General features: G+C 35.7%; 1 protein-coding gene across 5 annotated transcripts in view; it reads left to right on the top strand.

Annotated features, from left to right (window-relative positions):
* The window catches only part of LOC116469908 (leucine-rich repeat-containing protein 7-like), a 323,159-nt gene that overhangs the window by 169,740 nt on the left and 128,592 nt on the right, over positions 1 to 24,827 (top strand). The window lies entirely within an intron of this gene.

Raw genomic sequence — 24,827 nt, 5'->3', positions numbered from 1 at the left:
ACAATAAACATGAAAACAATAAAATGTTTCCAGATTTTTCAGAAACTATCTATAAAAAACTGTTAAAAATAGGAAAAAAAGCACCTATATAATCTTTACCTAGATTCACCAATTGCCAACTTTGGGCCGCATTAGTTTTATGAAGTTGCAGATATTATGATACTTCCTCTTTAAATATTTCATGTTACCTCTCCTAAATTAAGGACAGTCTTTTCTATAACCACCATTATCAGGTGGTTTTCTGTAACAACATTATCAGGATTAAGAAAATTTGTAATAATTCCATAATAATATCTAATATATAGTTCATATTTAAATTTCCCCAGTGGTCCCACAAGTGTGTTTCATGACTGTTTTGTTTTTAATCCAATCAGTGTTCGCGCCACAGTAGTTTCTCTGCATTTCTTCAATATGTTTGTTTTTCATGACACTGACTTTTTAAAAAGTCTTCTCCAGTCATCTTTTAAAAGGTCCCATATACTGGATTTGTTAATTATTTCTTCATTATTGTATTTAGGTTATCCATTTGGGCAAGACTACTAGATTGTTAGTGCTGTGTGCTTCTTATTCTATCACATCAGAAGGCATATTATATCAATTTGTCCCACACTGGTGATACTAAATTTGACCACTTAGTGGAAGTGATGCTAAATTCTTCCATAGTGCATTTCCCCCTTTGTAATTAGTAAATAACGTGTGGGTTTGGAAAGTGTGTGAACACCCTGACTCTAACAACTTTTTTACCCAATAGTTATAACTTCCATTGATGGTCCTTGACGGAATTCTCATTTGGGACTGCAAGATGGACATACCCTATCATTTTTCTACATGGTATTAGCATTCTTTCAAGAAGCTTCCTTTTTATTCCTCGCCTCTTTCTCTTTCTCTCTCCCACTCCCTTCCCTTCCCTATCTGTCTCACTCCCTTCCTTGCAAAACTTCCTTTTCAATCTCTCTCTCTACCTCTGTCTGCCTGTCTCCCCCCACCACCCCACACCTTATCACTATGGGGTCATGAATTTATTTTTAGTTAAATGATTTTTTAAATTCAATAAAACAATAGAAATTTCATTGTAAGTCTAGCTCACTTTGGCTGTTAAAATGCTCGAAATTATGGTGCTGAGAAAAATGGATACATTTAGTAACATTAGCATTGTTCTATTTTTTAATAATAATTTTGATGCTTTCCTACAAGTCTAACGATAACATATTGAAATCGATTACTTCACAATTTCCCTTTCCAAAAATAACATTTGAAATTTAGGAGATTAAACACTACAGAAAAAGTATTATATAATGTACTTTCTGAATTCTCATAAGATTTGACTACTTTTTCTGACCAATTCACTAAGAATAGAAAATTATTGATTTATTCAGTAAACCAAGTAGGTTTAAAATTTTAACATTTGCTAAGTCATTTGGCCGTACTTCATCTCTTAGAAAACAAGGAATATTATAATTACTGCTTTTCTGTTTTTAGCTTTTTACACAAATAAAATTACTTCATGTTTTCTTCAGACTTTAACAGAATCCAGTAGTATTTGAATGACAAAGAGACATTTTTATCATCAAAAGCAGGTTTTAACAATAATTTATCAGTGTTTGGGAATAAGTTAGGTAATGATTCTCTTTCCAAGGAACAAAACATCTTCTGAGAGATAAAAATTTTTACTGGGAAAGTTACAGAAAAATTGGGTTAATTTTAATATAAATGTGTGTGTGGTGAATAAATACAGTTTTTATAGTAAAGCCATCACCTATTTGAATATGAATTCACTCAGTCATGGCTTTGAGACTTTGTTGCCTTATCTGTAGAAAGGGGACCAGGCTGCGGGTTCTTTCTCTTCTTTCTCCGTGTTGAGGCTCACAGTAAGCCCTTGCCTATTTAATGTAGCTGTTGTAATTATTATCATCACCATCATTATCTTTACACTGCCTTTGATATTATCAGCCTTTGGATTAATTTGAGACAATAAGTTGTAAACCAAGGTTCGGAAAGTATGAGTCTTTTTTATAGAAAGGAGTTAAAGGTGACCTTTTTGTGTTGGTGTTTATACTGTTTACTTCTTCATAGCTAGTTCCAAGCCTGCCAGTGCCAAACTCAAATTCTTACACCTCCGATTGGTTTACATATAGCCCAGATTAGTATATTGTAAGCTACTTAGAGCCTGCCTGCTTTGCATTCTTTACTAAACTTCACTTAACATCCACTAGCCAGAGATTATTAGACAAACTCTGTGATATGATTCAGCTGTGTCCCCACCCAACTCTCATCTTGAATTGTATCTCCCATAAACCCCACGTGTTGTGAGAGGAACCTGGTGGGAGGTAATTGAATCATGCTGATGGGTTTTTCCCATGCTGTTCTCGTGATAGTGAGTAAGTCTCACGAGATCTGATGTTTTTTTAAAGGGCAGTTCCCCTGCACAGGCTCTCTTGCCTGCCACCATGTAAGAAGTACCTTCGCTCTAAAGATCCCTCACCTTCCGCCATGATTGTGAGACCTCCTAGCCACGTAGAAGTGCGAGTCCATTAAATCTTTTTCTTTATAAATTACCCAGTCTCCGGTGTTTCTTCATAGCAATGTGAAAAATGGACTAATACACCCTGTAACTATTTGATGCATGCTACCCTTTATAGCTTTGACCCAGAGACTCCCCCACATGGCTGCTGAGTGACATCAGCTAGACATATAAACCCCCTGTCCAATTCCCTGCTTTCCCAGAATTTCCTTGCCCTAGTTTGCTTCTATGTAGTGGCCCCATGCTACTGTATCTGGAAGGTCTTCCAGTGTTAGACACTTCCCAGAACTCTTGCAAACCTGTCCAAGTGCCGCCTAATAGAGACTGTTGTGCAATACTGCCATCTTGTGGTGGTGTCTTTTCCTTGATTAGCCCCAAAATCCTTGAACTCACCACAGTCTCATACCAGACTTTTGGATCAAAGACTAAGAAGCTGAGAGTCTTTTAATAAATATTAGGGCTGGACTTTACTCTTTTGCTTTGTAAGACAGGAGGCAAAGGGAAGGATGGGCTTTGGTCTACGTTCATTTCACAACCTCATCCTAGGGAATTTGATTGTGGGCTCTATTGCACTTGTCAAATAGGGAATCTGACTATTTGGCAGAAATGGCTTAATCTTATTCCAGAGGATGACACATCTTGTCTGGGCTTACTGATATCGGTTTTAGTGTCAAATGAAGGCTGAATTGCTTAAGGAGGACCATCTGTGTCTCACTGAGACTACCAAAAAGGGCCATGTACCAAGTTCTAATAAGTAATATTGCATTGATTACTTCACTCAGCTTTATTTAGAGGGAACATTTCTCTTTTATTAGGAAGGTAAGTAGAATGATGGAGCTTGTAATTGGCAGAGCTGGGATTTGCACCCCGACCCTGTCATCTCATAAGCCATGGTCTTGCTCTCTTATCATCCTGCTTTCCTGCGCCAGAGCTAGTACTGACCTACAACTAAGTAGTTCACAGGACCTTTGGAAATGATACAAATCTATTTTTTAAATATTTTTTCTTCATCTTTTTACTCCTTGTTTTTCTATTGTCAATTCATCAAGCATCTTATAAAATTGAAACTTGAGACTCTTTAAAATAAAAATCCTACTTTTAGAAAAATTGCCTTTGTGTGTTTTTCTTATCACACAAAGTGTTACTTTATCAGTAGGCTGCTGTATGAGCCTGTTGCTTAGGGAGACTGAATAGTACCCCTTTGAGAGAGAGAAAAAGAAAGACTATTTTTATTCAAAAACAACATACTGGGGGTTCTATTCCTTGTAAAGGCAAGGCCCCCCAGGGAGAGTTTATGTGAGAGAAGTAAGACACAGAAAGAGCTAAACTGCTTTATTTAATAGACTATCAGGAATTATACATTTGAGTCTTGGCAGACGGAGAAGAAAAAAACTTAAGTGGACCCCAGAGACGGAAAAAAGTAGATAGGCAAGAGCAAGTTCTTGAAGACTCTTTACAACTTGGAAACAAACAGGACCTAGAAAAAGATGGCCGAGTGAGAAACCCCTTAAAGAGGAAAATCGGACTATCATTATGCCAAAAATAGCAGCTTTTAGGTTACCGGGTATAATACAAAATTCCCGTATTGAACAATAAAAAGGATTTGAGAGGCTTGACTAAAAGCAAGATAACAGTAGCTGGTCACTATGAGAACCAGAGGTCAAACAATGCTGATGGGCAAGGACACTGTTAAGATTGGGTTGAGCTTATGTGTCAAGGACATAGAGAAAGAAAATCAAGTTGCTTTTTCCATATATTCTTCTGTGACTTAGAAAAGGAGAGATAGAGGGGGGATAGGTACTAGCTAGCAAATATCATAATATAAACCGCATAGTTTTTCCTGGCTTTGCCGGGGGCTAGCAGAAGGCAGGCCAAGCTAAGGGTAAGCGCAATAATTAAATATAGTAGTCACAGAGGGGGCAGCCATAGGGCTTTCAGCTGGTCCCCTGTCAGCCCAGGAATGTAGAAGAAGAAATGCTTTCTACCCACCAAGGATCAGAACAGCTTGAGGCCATCTTTCTACTACTGCCAAGCCTGCTTAGCAGCTGTAGGATGATTTAAACTGTGCAGCCTCAGAATGAATACAACATCAAAAGGCAGAAGGTTGTAATAAGATTGGGAGCACACTTTCACAAAGTTAATTGATTTGACTGTAGGCCTTTGTGTTCATTTTTTTCAATTGCTCCGAATAGGATTTACGTTTTTATTATCGAAGGAAAAGTGAGCTGTTTACTGGTTAACTGGACAATTTACTGGTTAATTGTGCTAGGTAATTTACATCTCATTTAATTTAATGAGTAGCTAGTTACTGAAGACACAAAGTCATATTTTGCCAGAAACAAGTTTAATTTGTGTACAATGGTAGCTACAAACTTGAATTTTCAAGACGTCAATCACCAGAGAAGAAACTGGCTGCTGATTTATGCTATTAAACAAAGAATTATCATTAAGCAAACTGAATGCACGTAAGTTTACAGTAAAAAAAAGGTCTTCTGTTAGTTAGAACCTGGTTTTATAACTATCCAGCGTTTACAGATATGAGCAGCATCACAACAGAAGGCTACTGAAGAAAGCAACCAAATGGAGGAAATAGGCAATGAGAGGTTAGAGGTTCTACTATATGATTGGTCAGTTTTCTAAATAGAAGGAAAGAAGTACAATGATTTACGATGGCTCTACAGACCATGGATGGCTGGATAAGTCTTCCAGGGCTGCCGTAACAAAACACAAACTGGGTGGCTTAAACAACAGAAATTCATTTCCTCCTAGTTCTAGAGGCTGAACGTCTGAGAACAATGTGCTGGCGGGGTTAATTTATTCTGAAGCCTCTCTCCATGGTTTGCAGATGGCTCCTTTCTTGCTGTGTCCTCACGGGGACTTTTCTCGGTGTGTACACATCCCTAGTGTTCCTTCTTCCTCTACTTATAAGGACACCCACCCTTTCATATTGGGGCCCCAACTTTGTGACCTCTCTAAAGGCTCTGTTAAAATAAAAACTTCAGCCGAATTAAATTTCAAGGAGTTTAATTGAGCAATGAATGATTAGCAAATTGGGCAGCCCCCAGAATCACAGCAGATTCGGGGGGACTCCAGCACAGCCACGTGGTAGAAGATTTATGGACAGCAAAAGGAAAGTGAGTTACAGAAAACAGAGGTGAGGTACAGAAACAACTGGGTTGATTACAGCTCTGCGTTTGCCTTATTTGAACAGGGTTCCCGCAGTTGGCTACATGTGATTGGCCAAAACTCAGCGATTGGCACAGGTGTGGGCTACATTCGGTTGACATCTCCACGTGTTACAGTTCACGGTGTACAGAAAACCTTTAGGCCAAACTTAAATATGTAAGGAGGCAGCTTTAGACTAAACTGATTTAACAGCCCTGTCTCCAAATACAGTCACAGTGCGAGTTAGGCTTCAACATATGAATTTGGGGAAAACATAACTCAGTCCATAACAACAGCTAATGCCCTGAGCAGAGCAGACTAGTGGAAGTATTCGTTCATAAATATATACAATATTTATTAAGTATCCATTATATGTACTAGGTACTAGAGGAACTGCAATGACCAAAGGCAAACCTGCATGTTGTTCTACAGGCCACTGGGTAAGGGAGTCATGTCAACAGTTTTACTACATGACATGTAAACCGCAGAGCTCACTGAGCTGAGCTATGCAGGAGCATTTAGCAGGGGCTCCTAATCTATACTGGCGGATAAAATATACAATGCCAAGTTATGCTTACATTTAAAAAAACAGTTTTTTTAATATAGATATGTTCAAAATATGGCATGGAGCATTCCTATACTTCCATTGTTTATCTGAAATTTACATGTAACTGGGTATCCTGAGGTTTTTGTTGTTTGTTTGATTGATTTTGTTTGTTCGCTAAATCTGGCACCTCCAGAATCCAGGAGGTGACATGTAATCTAAGACGTGAAAGAGTAAGAGCAGGAAAAGAAGAGGAAAAGAAAAGAATCATGGACAAAAGAGAGATACTAGAGACTAGAAGTGGAGCTAGAGGCCAGACCACCAAAGGCAGTGTAGATGAAAACCAGTGATGAGAAGCAGAAATTTGACAGTGATTAGCATAGAAAGAGAGCGCAGAGACAGGCATGAGGAAGAGAGGGAAGAATTAATAACCAAATCCTACTAGCCTCCAAAAGTATTCAGAATAGGGGCAAGCTAAAGAAGACTTACCAACCATGACTAGCCAGTCACCGAGTCTTGCTGATTACGATTCTAATTTAGTCATTTATTCACTGGATTTTTTTTACTGTGTTCACTCCTTTCTTCTGTACCTCCTTTCTGGCCACAGCTTCTTCAGGAGCCTCCTAATTAGTTTCCCAACCTTTTTCAAACTATTATCCACAGAGCAGCAAGATACAAATGCAAATCTGATCAGACCCTTCTCCCACTTAGAAATCGCACCACATTTCAAAATGACCTTCCATCGTGTGTGTAAGTCCATATAAATTATTCAGAAAGTGGCACTGAGATTTACACAGTGAATGAAGACTGCAACATAATTTTAAAAGAGCAAGAACAGAAATCTAAAAACTGTATGTGTGTAGGTGTGTGTTTTTATGTGAGTTATGTGACATAAAAACTCAAAAGAAAAACAGCCTAAAATCCTTAAGGTTATAAATTGAATAAAGTACATTGAGTACATGAAATAATTGGAATTGTAAGTATTACTTTTGGAGAAGATATGAACAATCCCAGTCAAAAATTATTATTTTACATGTGAAAAACTTAAGTATCAAATAGTTTAGGACACTTACTGGTTTGCATCAGAATTAGGGTTAGAATGAGGGTTTCTTGACATCTTAATATAGTTATAATCATCCTGCTTTATGCAAGTTATATATAACTAAGTAACAGAATATTCAGTGAAAAGATTTGCAAACCAGTGATTGTAGTGGCAAACATTTTATGAGTAAAATAATTTTATATAATCATATATTTTATGTTGGGTGTGTTTAGCATCTTTAGATTAGACATTCATTAGAAGATATTTATGTGTGTGTATCTTTTTGTGTGTGTGTGCACACAGTCATGTGTGTAAATACTGTCAGATATCTCAGCAACCAGCTTTGAAAACTTTGGGATATGAGACACTTATTTAATAATGTTTACTAAATTTTGCAGTAGCATGGTCAACCATTCTGAGATTAAAGCAGAAAAATAGGGTAACTATTATTTCACAGAGATATACCATAGACCTTAGTTATTTTAAACCTTTGTGACTGCAAATATAACTATATTAGTGCCTTTAGCTCTATTAAACCTGACCTTATTGTTTATAGAGCATAATTGTAATGTATAAATGACAAATAATTTTTAATGTTATATATTCCTTTTTTACTCAGAACAGAAAAGCATTTCTGAGCCATAGATTTACTAAGAATAACAAGATACTCTGTTGTTAAAGGAAGCAGAGTTGGTGTCTGGTCATGTTTATTATAACCTACCACTGTATTATTTAGAACATAAGTGTCACCATACAGGATATTTTATTAGAAAGATGTGTTGTCATTTGGAAGTCACCTATATGTAATGTCTAGTAAAGTATGAATATGCTTGGATTTTTCTTTCTGATAAAACTTTAAAAATAAATTTGAATTATCAGTTGGCTAGGAATGGCTATTTTCAAAGCAAAGAATTCTAGAATTGTCTGTGTTAGTCAGGAATGAGCAGGTTAGGGTCAGGATAAATCCCCAGATACAGCTTGACAGCTTACCACAATAAATGTTAGAAAGTGCTCTAAGAGCAAAAGAAGAGAGTAACTTACATCCTGAGGAAGCTGGGAAAGATCTGCAGAAGGAGTGACATTTGAACTCTCTTAAAGATGATGATTGATTTCTCCAAGAGTGAAGATTATTCCTAGCAGAGAAAAACACTTGCAAAACCATGAAAGAATGCAAAGGCATCATGGATGTGTGTTGGGCAGGAAGAAGTTGACCATATATGTAGGGTAGGCCATAAGGAAACCAATTAGAAAGTGATTTAACATGTCAAAGCAAGAGAAGAAGACAACGTCCAACATTCCAGCATTGTTAAAAAAGGAGGAGCCACATTTAAAAATCAGACTTATTTGTGACATTGAAAGTAGGAAATGATAGAAAATATGGAGTGGATGATGCTTCCAAAGGTTTAGTGTAGGAGATGGAAAAGTGTTGATTCATTAGCTAGAAGGTGGAAGTACCTTAAGGTCAGTTTGGGGGAATAAAATGATGACAATATATGTTAAACATGGTTAGAAGTTTAAAGTACAGTGAAAACAGCAGTGGGTAAGAGTCTGTACAGAGGGAAAAACTTACTGAGGGAAACAGTTTTATGAGACTTACTTGAAATGCCAACTTATAACAAGAAAAAAAGCCTTTTGTCGGATACTCTGATATTGAGATTGTATGATTGTATATATTCACTATACTTCTTTTTAAAGTGGAAAATTTCTTTAAAATGCTAAGATGCCCTTTAACTACTTACTATCCTCTACCCAATTCTCTCTATTGTAATTTTTTACCAAACAGCCCATTAATACTCATGATAACTCACAGGCAAGCAAAAAAAAAATTATTATACAAAATATGTTTCCTTTACTATGATTGGGAAAAATATATTTTTAAAATATAAATAAAATGCTTAACCTAAGAAGGTTAAATGACTACTATATATTATCTAATATATTTACCTATTTCCAAGTGCCAATCTTTTCCCCTGCTTCAAAACCATATGCTCTCAACTGCAATACACACGTATATACATACACATGTACAATATATATAAACTCATTTAATGATTGCTTTTCTGCTGTCCTTAAAGACTGAGTAGGTGGTGCAGGCGAATGATGAAATTATGTTACTTTTCTGCTTCAGGTTAGATTTGGCTCTTGGTTCAGAGACAGTCTAGCAAAATAGTTGTCACTACTTAATGAGAAATCAGGCGCATTTTGTCTCCATCGATGTTCATTTCTGTACCTTGTTTTGTTCTCCATATATCTAGAAAATGTGAAATAAAAAAAAGATTTGTCCTGAATGCATTCATATGTTAATCTCACTATAATTGCCGGAGGTGGATTGAGTTCTAAATGGGTTCAAGAAAGAATGTGAAACATTGAATTTAAATTGCTAAGGAATTATTTGGTGTGTGGCATTCTATGTCAGTAAGATACACAAACATTCTTGATCTAAGGCTTAGTGCAAAATTTCAAGCCCACTCATCAGAAGTGCTCCCATTACCAAGAGACGTTTCCATTTGAAAAGATTTTGTTTTCCATTGTCACTAATAGAAAACAAAAATAAATATTTTTTCCCATTTATCATGCTATAGGCCGGTGGTCAGCCTTGTAACCCAGAATTGGAGACCGGGGTTGATCATGAGGTCTGAAACCCCGTCTCTACTAAAAATACAAAAAAAAATTAGCCGGGCGTGGTGGCGGCGCCTGTAGTCCCAGCTACTCGGGAGGCTGAGGCAGGAGAATGGCGCGAACCCGGGAGGCGGAGCTTGCAGTGAGCTGAGATCGCGCCACTGCACTCCAGCCTGGGCGACAGAGCGAGACTCCGTCTCAAAAAAAAAAAAAAAAAAATACACTTCCCTAAAAATACACAACCAAATAAAAGATAACATAGTAAAATGCTGTAAATTCCATTAGTCTGCAACATGTAAAGATGTACCCTTTATTTAATCATTTACATGGTTCTCTTATAATGGATCCACCTGCTAAAAAACCATGGCCAGTAGTAAACTTCCAAAAATATCTGGATTGTTTATACACTGTGCTGGAACTGTACCTGAGAATTAGCCTAATTATCAAAATGAGACAGTTCCTATAACTAAAATTGCAAAGCTATGGCATTGGCAGATGATCTTTTTCAAGAGATGAGACGAGAATTCCCAGAAATGATGTTTAAAGGCAGAGAATGGTGAAACAATAGTTTCCTATTTGTAGTCCATTGAGTTAAATCAACAAACTAATATTATAAGCATAAATCAAAGGCACAACAAATAAAGATATAGACTTAAAACACTTTAAATTACACTTTGCTTCACTAAACTGACAAGGATTGAAAATAAACCTACCATCTGTTGGCACTGGTGCAAGAAAATTGACATTCATATATAATAATCTGGGGAGTATACATTGGTAAAAATAATTGAGCAATTTTGCAACTTAATCAGGAAAGGTGTTCAAATCCTTTCAACCTAGTAAACGTACACAAGTTTATATTTTAGGTTGTTTACTAAGGCATTTTAATTTGGAAAAAATGATAATATAATTTCCTAATACAGGAAAAAGATTGGCCAAATAAATTAGTAGACATATCACAACAGAATATTTCAGTCTTCAAAAAATATGTTTCAAGGAATATTTAATGATATGAGAAAAATATTCACAGTATAATGCTAAATGAAAAAGCATGACACAAAGCAATGTATTAATTCTTAATGATATATTTGTGTGTTGGTGTGTGTGTGTGTGTATGTATTTATTAGTGGTGTAACCTTAAATGAATGACAGGAAATACCCTACTACATTAATAGTGCTTTATTTCCAGATCATAGTAATATTATGAATTTTATTTTCTTATTTATACTTTTCTATAATTTCGAAATTCCTAATAATAAACATATATAATTTTTATATTCTGAAGAAAATAAATAGTAATTTAAATAACAAAATTCTAATTGAGTAGAATTATGTGTCCAAAATATCTAAATAGTTCTGTCAGTACTCTTATTTTTTGTCTCTGTGCCAGTGTACTAATACTCATTAGTAAAATATCACCCAAATGTAATTCACATGATCTAGTGGCTAATAGTGTATTTTCTAGGGTTATATAACTTCTATTTTTATCCTCTCTCAAAAACTCTTCAATTTACATCCATGATGAATTAGGATATCCATATTAACATAAAGCGCTCTCTCTTTTCTACTGTGTCTCATTCTGCTTCATCTGAATGAGATGCACCCATTCATTTTCACAGGATGTCCATTATATCCATTTTTCAAGACATTTTTTAAATCTTTACTTGATCCTTTGGGTCAAGTTTTTAGGCTCCAGTAGTTTGTTATAATCACCATGTGCATGGCTCAAAAACACTGGGAGTTGTTTCTTCTTCTGGATGTTTATTTCGGAACATGAGTGGGCACCTTACTGGGTTTGTTCTCTCTGTGGAATCATACATGTTCTTTAGAGTACCTAATTTTGTCATCTTGTTGAACATTTTTGTACCTGTATGTGAAAATATAGTTTTAAATCCTCTTCAACAGATTGGTGAATCTAATTCCAAACAAAATGTATACATTTGCTTTATTTATTTATTCATTTATCTGTACAAAACAGAATTTTACTGAGAACATATGGTATGTCTGCCCAGAAATGTCTGTCATCTGTTAGGAGTGCAAATGAAAGACAGTCTGTGCCATCTATTAGGAGTGCAAATGAAAGATAGTCTGTGGTCTACTAAACAGCTCATGCTACCTCTAGAGTTTGACAAGAAAACAATGGTAATTAATCTATGCCAGAGCTGGGCCCTAGGTTCTACAGATGTCAGAGAAGAAGCTGAAGACAGGTGTCGTATTGATTTTCCAGAGCTGCCATAACAAATACCACAAACTGGATGGCTTAAACAACAGAAATTCATTATCTCACGTTCTGGAGCCTGGAAGCCCCAAGTCAAGGTGAACCACTGTTGGCTCCTTTTGAGGGCTGTCAGAAAAGGATGTGTGGTTCTGGGACTCTTTCCTTGGCTGGCAGATAGCCATCTTCTCCTTGTGCCTATTCCCATCATCTTCCTTCTGTGGACCTCGGTCTTTTCACAAGGCCTTCTTCTTAGAAGGACATCAATCACATGGGAGCATACTCCAGGATGACTTCATCTTAACTAATGATGTCTGCAACAACCCCTTTCCAAATAAGGTCACACTCTGAGGTACCGATGGTTAGGACTCAACAAATGAATGCTGGGAGGAACACCATTCAACCTATAACAGGGATTGGAGGGAAATTTTTCTATGAAGTTAATCATTGAGTTTAATTGAAAATGATAAGAAAGGTAATTCGGGGAAACATGAACACGCAAACAGTTCAGGAGAAGAAATAGGAAAATACAAATGTGCAAAGGCATGGGACATACGGTGCCTGTATGGGTGTGGTCCCAGAGGAGACCGATGTCATGCCAGAGGCTTGTATGTCCAGCTCAGCAGGATGTGATTATAGTAAAGGTAGCAGAGAGGCAGTGAAGAATTGTATGCATGTTCAGAGTGGAATTTTAGAAACAATTACGCTGGTAGCACCGTGGTTTCTTTTGATTAAATTCTGTCCACCAGCAGGACCCCATTATCTGAGCATGGTTTTTTCATTCTATTCTCTTAATTCATTCAAATATTGTTGCCTTTCATCATCTTCTAAATAATTTAATTCAGTAACAATTACGCTTCATTTCGGGAAGAAATGAATAAATTTCATTTATGGCACTTATTACAACATGAATCAGGATAAGTATTTAAATATTCAGGATATTGTAAATTGTTTTTTGAAATTGTACTTTGATCCCATATCATAGACTAATAGTAAAGAAAAAATTCAAAATGGTAGCAAAATCATTCCGTTTTTAAATGAGCTTCTGATTCTTCCATTTCAAGCATTCATGAAGCTTTCATTTAACAATTGTTAAATCTGTGAATGCATTCACACATGCTTTTAACTTCCTTGTAGAAGGATTCTTAAATTAATTCTTTTATTTTAACTCTTCTTTCAACCTGTGGGTGACATTAAGCAGGCTTGTATGTTTCATGAATCTCTTAAAAATCTTTCTAATTATAAAGTAACTGCCTAAATTTATACCCAAAGCAACTTAGTTTATTGAAAGATTATCACAACAAAACCCTGGTTATTTAATTGAGTCTCAAAATTGTAGCATTTGTTCTAAGTATCCCGAAGGCACAAGTACAGCCATCATTAGCATTAATTAAAATACTAATAAACTTAGGAGATATCAGAAGTTATCTATAGTTATGATTGAAGAATGAGTATAAAACAGCATGAAATATCATTTTAAAATGCTTTCTCTACATTGTTTATATCAGATAGAAAAGATGGGTCTCTTATCATGTGTTGTGAAGGGCACCAAATTAACATTGTGTCTCATCACAAAAGGCAAGGAGTCTCTGGGATGAGACAACTACATAGAAAATGATTTCCTACTAGTGCTTACTAAAGCTCCTACTCAAATCTCTGGAAGAAGGTGTGGGGTAAAATGTTTCACATAAAGTGGAAATTTTAACAAAATAAATTTTGACCATCAGTATACTCAAAGTTTTATTAAATAAAGTAGTTGATTAAAACACATTTAAAAGTACTATACACACCTCTGGCTTCTCAGTAGACCATGCCAAATCATTGATCTTTGTCTTGATAACTGACTCATCACTAAGAACATAAATCTTGTACTACAGTATGAAAATTTCTCAGGAGATCTTAAGGTGTAAGAACGTCATCTTCTGAGTAATATATTCAAGGATCAGGTAAGTGATTAGACTGAGGGTCCTTCCAAACTTGAGAGTCTGTCAATAAAATGCCTATAAAAGACTACTTCTGCTCCACTCTTTTATTCTGTGTCTTTTTATTCTTTTATTTTGGGTCAAGACTTCAGATATTATTCCAGAAACCAATTACTTTAGGTTATTACCTTATGAAAGTTAGATCTTTGAGAGTATCCTAACGCTTAGAAATGTGTTTCTTCGTTGTGCTCTTGGGTCAGGTTTACAACTTGCCTGGAAGCCAAACTCTTCAAGAAACATAGGTGGAATAGTTTATTACTGAATTAGAACTTGTCTCTGAACTTTGGCTAATTTTAACCTGATGTTGTAATTTTCTTTCTACTGTCCTTACATGTATATTTGCATATTTAAATAAGTTAGTAGACAAAAATTTCAAGACAGAATGTGTGGAAAGAGAAAAACAAAAGTACTATAGCGTTGTTTTTCACCCAGGTGATGTGATGAGGACAGATTTTGAGTGAGTTTGTATATGCCACTACTCAGTACAAACCTTCTCTCAAGGAACTGCTTCTAGCTTGATCCTATAATCCATAAGTTGATGTTCTTTAGTGTTACAATGACTGTAATAATAGTGAAGAGTAGAAGACAGACCAGGAAAGCAGCATTATTTATAAATATGGAACAGAAGATTTTTAAAAAGAAGACAAATTTAAGCTTCAATAAGTGCTTGAAACTCAAATTCTGTGGATTTTGTTTAACACTGCACACTATGACTAGAAGACAATGACCTAAATACATTAAAGAGTGAAACAGAATATTCTATCAACCAAAAAGTTCCAATTCTCAGGTTTCTGTAACATCAGCTACTGTGATGTTTTAAGATTTACAAATTATAATTACAAACAAAAATCATTCAACATTATTTTTTAAAAATATAAGTTTTACCATAGATTGGTAGGGTTGACATAGATGAAGAAAATGGATGAAAGATATTCAGTTTGGGGAGCAGTGTAAGCTAGAGCATAGAATAGGGAAAGTGTCTTCACGGAAGGAGAAGGTAGAAAAACTGAGAAGTTCACGCCTGTAATCCCAGCACTTTGGGAGGCCAAGGTGGGCAGACCACAAGGTCAGGAGATCGAGACCATCTTGGCCAACATGGTGAAACCCCTTCTCTACTAAAATACAAAAATTAGCCAGGCGTGGTGGCATGTGCCTGTAGTCCCAGCTACTCGGGAGGCTGAGGCAGGGGAATCGCTTGAACCCGGGAGGTAGAGGTTGCAGTGAGCTGAGATCACTCCACTGCACTCCAGCCTGGCAACAGAGCAAGACTATGTCTCAAAAATAAATAAATAAATAAAATAAATAAGTAAATAAATAAATAATAATAATAACTGAAAAGTTAGGTTAAAGAGAACTTGAATGTCAAGCTAAAGAATCTTGTAGAGCAGCCTTTCATAAAATGGGTAATTCAGAATAGTAATGAGGAAAGTTTGGTTAATGGGTAAAAAGATGCAATTAAGAGCGAAGGAGCAAGTTATAGTGTTCAGTAGCACAGCAGGGAAACTCTTATTTAGTAAGAATGTATTGCATATTTTGAAATATTTAGAAGAATTTAGAATGTTACTAACAAAGAAATGATAAATGTTTGAGGTTATACATATCCCAATTATTCTGATTTGATTGTCACACATTGTAGACTTGTATTAGGATATTGCATGTACCCCATAAATATGTACAACCATATGTATCATTAAATTTTTAATTAAAAATGTATCTAGAAAACATTGATTTGAACAAAGATAAATGTAGTTTTTTAATTTATCACAAGACCTCTGCCTTAGTTCATTTGTGCTGCTATAATGAAATACTGAGTAATTTATAAGCAGTGGAAATTTATTTCTCACGGTTCTGGAGGCTAGGAGTCCAAGATCAAGGTGCCAGCAAGTTCAGAGTCTGTTGAGGGCCCAGTCTCCCCTTCCAAGATGATGTCTTATTGCTGCATCCACTGGATGGAATTGTTGCTGTGTCTTCACATGGCAAAGGAACAGAAGAACAGAGCCTAAACTGGTTTCCTTTAGCCCTTTTGTAAGGCATTAATCCATTCATGAGGGCGGGGTCTTCATGACTTAGTCACTTCTCAGAAGGCCCCACCTCTTGATATCACCACACGGGGATTAAGTTTGAACATGAATTTTGAAGGGGACACAGTCAAACCATAGCAATTTCCGTGAGTCCTTAATATGCTAATGCTTATGGGATTCTGATCTCTCAGCTTATGTCGAAGAGGAAGGTGGAACCCAGGAGCATGGTCTGGGAAATACTGTCATTGAGAATGTAGACTCAGTGAAGCTTTTAAACTGGGGAATGGATGTGCATTTTAAGAGATTAATTAATATCTTAAATGTATGTGTCAATATGTAAAAAGGATAAATAATATTTGCTTTTATAGCAATTATAATATGCAATTATGGATTTATTTAAATAACTTTTTATTTGATGTTCATCTCTCTTACTATCCAATAAATTCAATAGAGCAGGCACCATAGCTTTTTAACTCATTTGTATTATTCAACATATAAACCAGTACCTAACATATAGTAGACAATTGATAAGTATTTATTACATGTCTAGAAATAGTGTACTTTTGTACAGTATTTTCATTGGCATTACTACTAGAAGATGGCCAGGGTCTGAGTTAGATTGAATGGTAAGGACAGGAAAAGAAACATAAAATATTTAATATAGAAGGAGAAAAGGAAAGAAGGAAAAGCAAAAGAGGACTGCAACTACGGAACTAAGATAATTAAAGTACAACTAATCAAAACAACAGATTATGAAGGAAAAGCACAATGTCCAGTAAGGAGTAGGAGCTTAGTAAACATGTCCAAGCTCTGCTTTGGACAAGCGGAGTTTTATTTAAATTTGGCATCTCATTAAGCCGTTAGAGGCAAAATCAGGGATGACGGTCTATAGTAAGAATCATTCATAGAAAGAAGCTCTTTGAAGTCAGGACATGAAAATTCCTGTGAAGACCATGTAGAGGAAGAGCAGAAGCACGGTTGTTCCTAAAGGAACTAATTTGCCTTAAGTAGAACTTAAAATACGTAATAAGCTCCTTCTTGATAACAGGTGCTATGCTTTTCTTCTTGACTCACGTTTATCTGCTGACATGATACATGAGCGTTAAAGACCATAAGGAGATTTGTCCCGAGAACAGTCCATTGATCTTGGTGAAGAAAAATTGGTTTCCCTGTATTGATAGCAAATCAAACCGTGTACAAGGATTACAGACTTTCCGATATTGTGATAAGATGAAAACAAACCCATGAAATCTGAGTAGTTTTCAAATGTGATCAATTCAAGAGTCAAAATATCAAATAAGCCTCAGATGCCTCTTTTGGAGTACCAGGATCCCCATGTGTATTCTCTTGATAAAGGGGTTTCAGAGATGCACTTGAGGGTAGGTAATGATTTTAAAGATGTTCTTGAAGTAAGACATGGAGCGAGGCTGGCAGATTTCCATATCCCTGTGGCACACTTAATGAGGAAAAAGGTTTCTCAATGATTAAATCAGATACATTTGTCATTTGAAAAATGCAAGACTGTGCCAACTAATGAGGACAGCCAGGATATTTGTCACAAGAAATCTTGGAAAGATTGAACTTTCCTTTGTCTCTTCTCCTTCCAGGTATGGAATATTAGGCAAAGATAACATAAATGAGCATTGGTCTAAAATTCTAGAGAATGCATAAGTATTGAAAGTTGAATGTTCTTAATACATATATTGTCATTGTTTCTATCTGCTACAGGCATAATTCTCAAGTGGTTGGAATTATCTTTGGTTTAAATTGTCAGTAGGGAAGGATTTGAAGAAAGTAGCAAGATGAGTCTCTCTGTTATTCACCTAGGTTAGGCCATGCTGGCAAGCACTGCTGTTCAAATATGTTTGACTCTGTGGGAGAGTATTGAAAAGGAAGCTATTGACTGCACACTGCAGTTGTAGAAAAAGGAAAATCCTCATTAGATATGTAATTTACATTGAAAACAATGTCATTCAAGAGAGAACGGGATCCATGCAGCATTGTGGAGAAACCAGAAAAGGATGTCCTTATCTTTGATTTTAAGAAATTTACTAGAAGGGCCTTAACAGAAAGAAATGAATACGTGTTTTCTTCTTGCCTTTTTTAATCCCTTTGAAAAACTGCGAATCTAAGAATTCCTCTTTTGGCTGTGTGCAGACATGCGGTATCACAGGAAACCAGATTGTCACTGACTCAAGTCCAAATACTGGGTATAAAGCAATGTGTTCTCTAATGTATACTGGACAGTGGCCATGTTTCAGGAAAAGGTAGATAGGTACTTCCATATATTATATGTGTAACATATTTGTGATTTCTTGTGTATATGCTCAACTCAGTTTCTGAAACACTTTCTCCATTCTGCCATATGGTATGCTCATCCTTTTGACATTAAAGGATAACTGGATAAGCAAATTGTTTCCCTTCCTGCTACTTCCTCATTCTGTTTTGTACCTATAAAGTATTCTTTACATAAATCATTGTCGTGTGTGTGTGTGTGTGTGTGTGCGTGTGTGTGTGTTAGAACTACTTCTGGTAAATTCATGTCTATAAATTCTTATATGCTGATCTATAAATATTGCTATCAAGGTAATGCAGAGTCTGCTAACAAGAAAATCAATGGCTTTAGGGCGAAGATAATGAGATCCAAGCCTAGGTCTACTAATTATTCTGTGTGTGACCCTATGCACATCATAGACTCACTAAACCTAAATTAGTTTATCATCAAAATGTGGAAAATAATATATGATCTATTTCTCATGAAAAAAAACAAGGTGATAGATTGTAAGTTGGTTTGAATTTTTGCAAGTATTGTATAAATACAAGTAATTAGTCGTATTTTACACCCATATTCATTTGCTTATACAGGTAATATTTTAATATATCTACTTTAAATCATAGACTTGGCAAGTTACCAGAAATACGTATTTTTGAACAGTCTAGGCGTGCTCTCTATCCTCATAAAACTTTCAATCTAGTAAAGAAGATTGATATTGAGTGGAGTAATTAAAATATGATCAAGGTTAATTATAGCATATGGTAATATAGTCCCAAGAATCATAACCTACCTTGATGAACAGAAAGAAGCCACTCTCCCTTTTTAATTTAAATTTTTTAAAGCAAGGGAAATATACCTTTGTGCCTTATGCAGAGGCGGCCATAGATCTGAAGGCTCTAGTATAGGGGAGGTCATATAATCTTAAAAATACAAAGGAAGCCATAGGTGTAAAGTGCACAGAAAGCAATGAGAAGAGTGGTACCTGGCCAGGCTGTGCAACGGGGCTGGGTGTGAATCTGGAACACAAGAGTCAGACAATGAGATCATATCATACTTGGTAGGTCATAGGAAAAATTCTGGACTTTGCTTTGAGGACAGAGAGGAGTCATTGAAGTATTTGCAGCAAAAGAGTGACATAATCGTATTTGTGTTTTCAGTAGGTCATCTAGCTATGCTGTGGAATGAGAACAGTAGAAAGAGAAACACAGGAATAAATGCAAGAGAAGATAATGGTTTGAACTAGGTCAAGAGGTAGTTGAGATGAAGAAAAACAGTCTGGTTCAGGAAATGTTTAGGGTATTTAATGTTTAGAAGATGGTGATTGTTAAATGTGGAAAGTGAGAGAATTGGAGAAATCAAAATTGATGCCAAGCTTTCTGTCTTGGGAAACTAGGTCAGTGGTTCTGCTGTTTGCTGAGATTGGTCACACAGGAGGAAGAGGTTTGGGTAGAACAGTAATTGCTAACACTAAGTAAATGCTTACAACTTGAAGATACAATTTTAAGTGTTTTGTATGCATTCTACTATTTTCCAGATGAGGAAACTGATAGAGGTAAAATAATGTGCCCTGGGTCACATAGCCAGGCAGTTTGCTCCAGTGTCCAAGCTCCTGACAATGATAATGTGCTACGGACCTCTCAAGAGCATCATGCCAATTATGTGCAGGTGACATACAACTTCTGAGAAATGCGCATCTTTGTAAATTGTGAGATGCCCATAAAACATAAAGTAGAAATGACGAGGGAAGTAAATCTGCATTAGACATTTAAAAAAATGTATAGTCATCCACTTACCATTTAACTTATGATAGATGAAGTGAGAGTTGGGAAAGCTGAATGATATTGTAAAGAAAAAAGGGGTACAATTAGAAGGGCAACAGTCTAGGGGACAAATTCTAACACCGTAACTCTGTGTCTGGGTAGAGAAAGTGACACCGCGAAAAATTGAAAGGGAAGAACCAAAGTGGAAGGATAAGTGTCAGAAGAGTTGATGTCAGGGAAGCCAAAGGAAGAGTGTTTTTAAAAGGACGATATAGTTCTGTGCCCAGAACTACTTGCTAATATGTCAACTAAGGGAGGATTAAAAGGGTAAAAGGAACTAAAATCAAAACTTCCTTTAAACGTTGAAATTAACCCCTTGCTTTCCTGATGTATCTATTCTTAGAACAAAGACTCCACTAACATTGAAATGAATCTCTCGCTTTCCTAATATATCTATTCTTATAATGAAGACTCCACTAAACTAAAAGGAATATATATATATATATATATATACACACACACATATCTATATATTCTCTATCCTTATAAAATATATATATGCAAAAGTAGATATATATTTATATATATGCAAAAATATATATATATGCAAAAGTATATATATTTATATATGCAAAAATTTATATATATATATTTTGCAAGGATACAGAAAATATAAAAGGAGACATCAGCAGATGAGAAACTTCAGAAATTTTTAGAATACAAGAAAGATGTATATATGTTTATATAAATGCAATGTATATCTACATTGCATATATATATGTGTGTACATATATACATGCATATATATATATAGTACAAGTTGCAAAGCACATTATTAGCAAGTTATAACAAAGTACCCACAAAGGGATATGAAAATAGATTATATACCACAGACTTTCTTAGAATCTTGGAAATATTGGGTACCAGGCAAGAAATTGAAGAGACTTAGTATTGAAAATAGGAAAACTGACTGAAAGTCTCTATATACATAGTAACATGGCTATACCCCAGGCAGAAGACCAGAATATTTTTCTCCAGAATATTTTTCTGGAATATCTTTTGGCTTGCTGCCAGATTACCCTGGACTAAAACCTATCAAGCCCGCAAAACTTCCAGTTAGCTTTTGAGGGCTTCATTCTTCAGTATAGGAAGACAGTCAGGGATCACCAGATATTTGTGGACAACCTTGACCATGAAAAATGAAAATCAAAAGAAACAAGCAGAAAGTAGAACTCAAATAACACAGGAAGCTAGGGAAAAAAGACAGAAAGTCTGCAGTTAATATCTTCTGAGAAAATGAAAATGATATGGCACCTTGAGACACAAATAGGATACTATGAAAAAAGATCATTCAGGAAACAACATACAACTCTTGTAAGTAAAAATAGGCTATTAGATAAAGGGTAAGTCAAGACATGTATTTAGGAGATAAAGTTGTGAAAATCTCACAGAAAATAGACTAAAAAGACAAAAACATGGAAATTTCAAAAGAAAAAAGTACTTGAATTGTAGGATAAGTCCAAGAGATAGATCCTCCATCCAGTTAATAGAAATCACAGAAAAATGATTTTTTTAAAAAAATGAAGAACTTATCAATGAAATAATAACAAAAATTTAACAGAATGCAGGATAAATGCTTCCAGAGGGAAAGGGCTTATCAAGTACCTAGTATGATAGATTAAAAAAATGCATCAAAGCATATTGTCATGAATTTTCAAGAGTGAGGAAAAATAAAATTCTAAAATTTTCTGGTGGAGAAGAATGTGGGTGTGAAATAGGATTTTGAATAAGAATGGAACTTAGTTTCCCTGGAAACTAGAAAATATAATAAATAAAAACTTTTTTTTATTTATAAAGAAAAGGTATTTCTGACATGCAAGTCCTCAAAAAATATACCTACCATAAATCCTTTTTCAGCAAGTGAACAGACATTATGTTCCACAAATGAAGGAATAAATCTAGAAAGAAAATGACATGGGGTCAAGAAAATGGGAAATATAACACAGAAAAGAAATGAAAAATTCACAGGATGATAGTGAAGAGAAATTCTAGGATGACAGCTGGAAAAGCAACCACTCCAGACTAAATCAAAAAGATACGTTATTCCTCAAAGGTTACTCCAGAGTGGAGGTTAAGGGCAGTCGTGGAGTAGCACTACAATCAAGTTGTTTAGAAATTCAGGGGGAAAAACCCTACAAAGTTGAAAGTTATTATGTATGGGGAGCATAAATCAGGAATAGAAGAAATTGTGATTGAAAGTCCGTAAACTAGATACCAGAGTCATCAGTGAAAGCATGGGAATGTACAAGAGATTGGTAAACGAAAGGTGTGAGGACAAGTAGAAAGATATTAATACTTTCTACTTAATACTTTCTAATTAATAGAGCATGAGACCATCAAATGGACAGGGATTTTACAAGATGAGAGAAGAGTCACAGTTTTTAGAGTGCAAGGGGGACAGCAATACCACCTTCCAACCAGAAATTGGCTAATCAGCATGTGATGTGAGAAAATCAGCATGCTCCACTTTTAAAGGCTGTAAGGTATCTAATTACCTTAAGGGAGAACCAAGTTCTATTTGGGTCTGTGAGGATGGGAGTGAGGAGCATTCAATGAAGAGAGACTGAGCCTCAGTAAAGATGTTTATCATGGTATAGACACAACTGAAGAATTCCCGTGGAGCAGGGGGGAGAGAAGAAGCTGGGCCAGGGAAGTAGTTCAGCCTGTTGTGGGATGAGCAAAGAAATAAAAAAGATGACTAGAAGAGTTTGAGTTAATGAATGGGAAAGTGCCCTAAGTGAATAAAATTTCAAAAGTTTTGGTAGACAGTGGACACTGGCCAAATGGTTTAGGTTCAGGGCTGGATATTCTGTTTTTCCTCTTGGTTCATAATTTGAAATATGCAATGACAGCAACACAGACATCAAGAAATAGCCACAGTGCGTGAGAGATGTTGGGCAACAAGAAGCATGAACAATTGATTTATTATTCCTCTGTGGATACAGAAGCAAATGGGTGTGTGCCTTGGGTCAGCTCTATTGCATCACTGGGGGTGGGTTAATGTGACTACTAGATACTCAAATTAAAAACCTGGAAATCTTTCAAGACCCTCCCCTCTCTCCCACAGCCTCTCTTTCCACCTCTCATTTAATCTATCATCAACTTTTAGATTCTGCTTCTTAAATATCTTCCCAATCCATCACTTCTTTTTATCCTCGCTGCCACTACCATAGTCTATGCTATCACCACTTCCCTTTACAACCGCAATAATCACAACAAACATTTACTAAGTGCCTATTATATATAATATGTTAGATACTTATGAGGGTGCATTTACTGGGTGCCTACTATGTGCTAGATGCCAGGTAATGACATGAAAGACATCAGTCCTACAATCAAGAATTTCAAGTAAGGTTATGTAAAACAATAGTTACAAAATCTTGCAATTCTGGTTCCCAGAAATGAAAAGAACAGGAGTTGGAGAGACAGAAAGTAATGGAGAAGAAAGGTCATCTTTTTAAATGTTTTTATTCAGCCTTCTACAGATTACCATGTGCAAACAATCATCTTTAAGTATTTATTCATGAACCTGTCCCTAGAATATCCTTTTATTAATGTCAGAAGTTGAACAATGAAAAAGGATCACTTTAGGCTGAACATCTAACACCTCTTAAAGCATGTTCTACTTGATTGCCCCCAGATATTTTTTTCTTGTAACTTTTATTTATGTTCATGGGGCACATGTGCAGCATTGGTTACACGGGTAAATTGTATGTTGAAGAATTTTGATATACAGATTATTTCATCACCCAGATAATGAGCATAGTACCCAACAGGTAGTTTTTTGAATCCTCACCCTCCTTCCACCCTCCACCCTCAAGTAGGCCCCGGTGTCTTTTGTTCCCTTCTTAGTGGCCATGTCTGTGCAGTGTTTAGCTCCCACTTCTAAATGAGAACATGGAGTATTTGGTTTTCTCTTCCTGCGTTAATTTGCTAGATAATGATTGTCTCCAAATTTGACTTAACATGAGCAATTTTAAAAACAAAATGCTACATTGTTTTTATAAGTGTTACTAATTTCTGTGTAAGAAATACATTTGTGTTACTAAGTAAAAATATATTGGCAAGTTAAATGCAAGTTTCAAATTCATGTTTATTAAGTTTTAATTCTGTGGTTGGCAAACTGTACTGTGTACTGTAAATTTAAGGATAAGTGAAACAAGATCTCCTCAGAGAACTTGCCTGATACATGGGGAAATAGCACACACAATTGGGAAAACAATATGATTAGCGGTCTGGGAACTCAGAGGAAGATGCTACTCATCTTTCCTGGGAAGACATTCACAGAGATAGTGACCTTTTCGTTAAAATAAGTTTTTCAAGCAATTATCAGTAGCTGATGGTGATTAGGAGGAGAGTCCCAAATATATTCATTTATTCATTCATGCTTTCATTTGTTTATTCTACAGTTGTTGTTAAATACATACTATATATCAAGTACCAAGATAAATACAAGAATGAACAAAACAATCACTGCCCTGAAGAGGCCTTGCTGCTTAGGAGGAAAAAATACTTGAAAAACAGTAGATTGAATAAAATGTTGAAGGTGCCATGATAAAAGTCTTTGCAAAATTTCACGGCATTTGGTCAGTTTAACCTAGAGGAATAGGAGAAAGATGTGTC

The sequence above is a fragment of the Hylobates moloch genome, unplaced genomic scaffold (assembly GCF_009828535.3).
Source record: "Hylobates moloch isolate HMO894 unplaced genomic scaffold, HMol_V3 SCAFFOLD_5, whole genome shotgun sequence".
NCBI classification, from domain to species: Eukaryota; Metazoa; Chordata; class Mammalia; order Primates; family Hylobatidae; genus Hylobates; species Hylobates moloch.
This window is presented reverse-complemented; position numbering and strand designations above follow the sequence as displayed.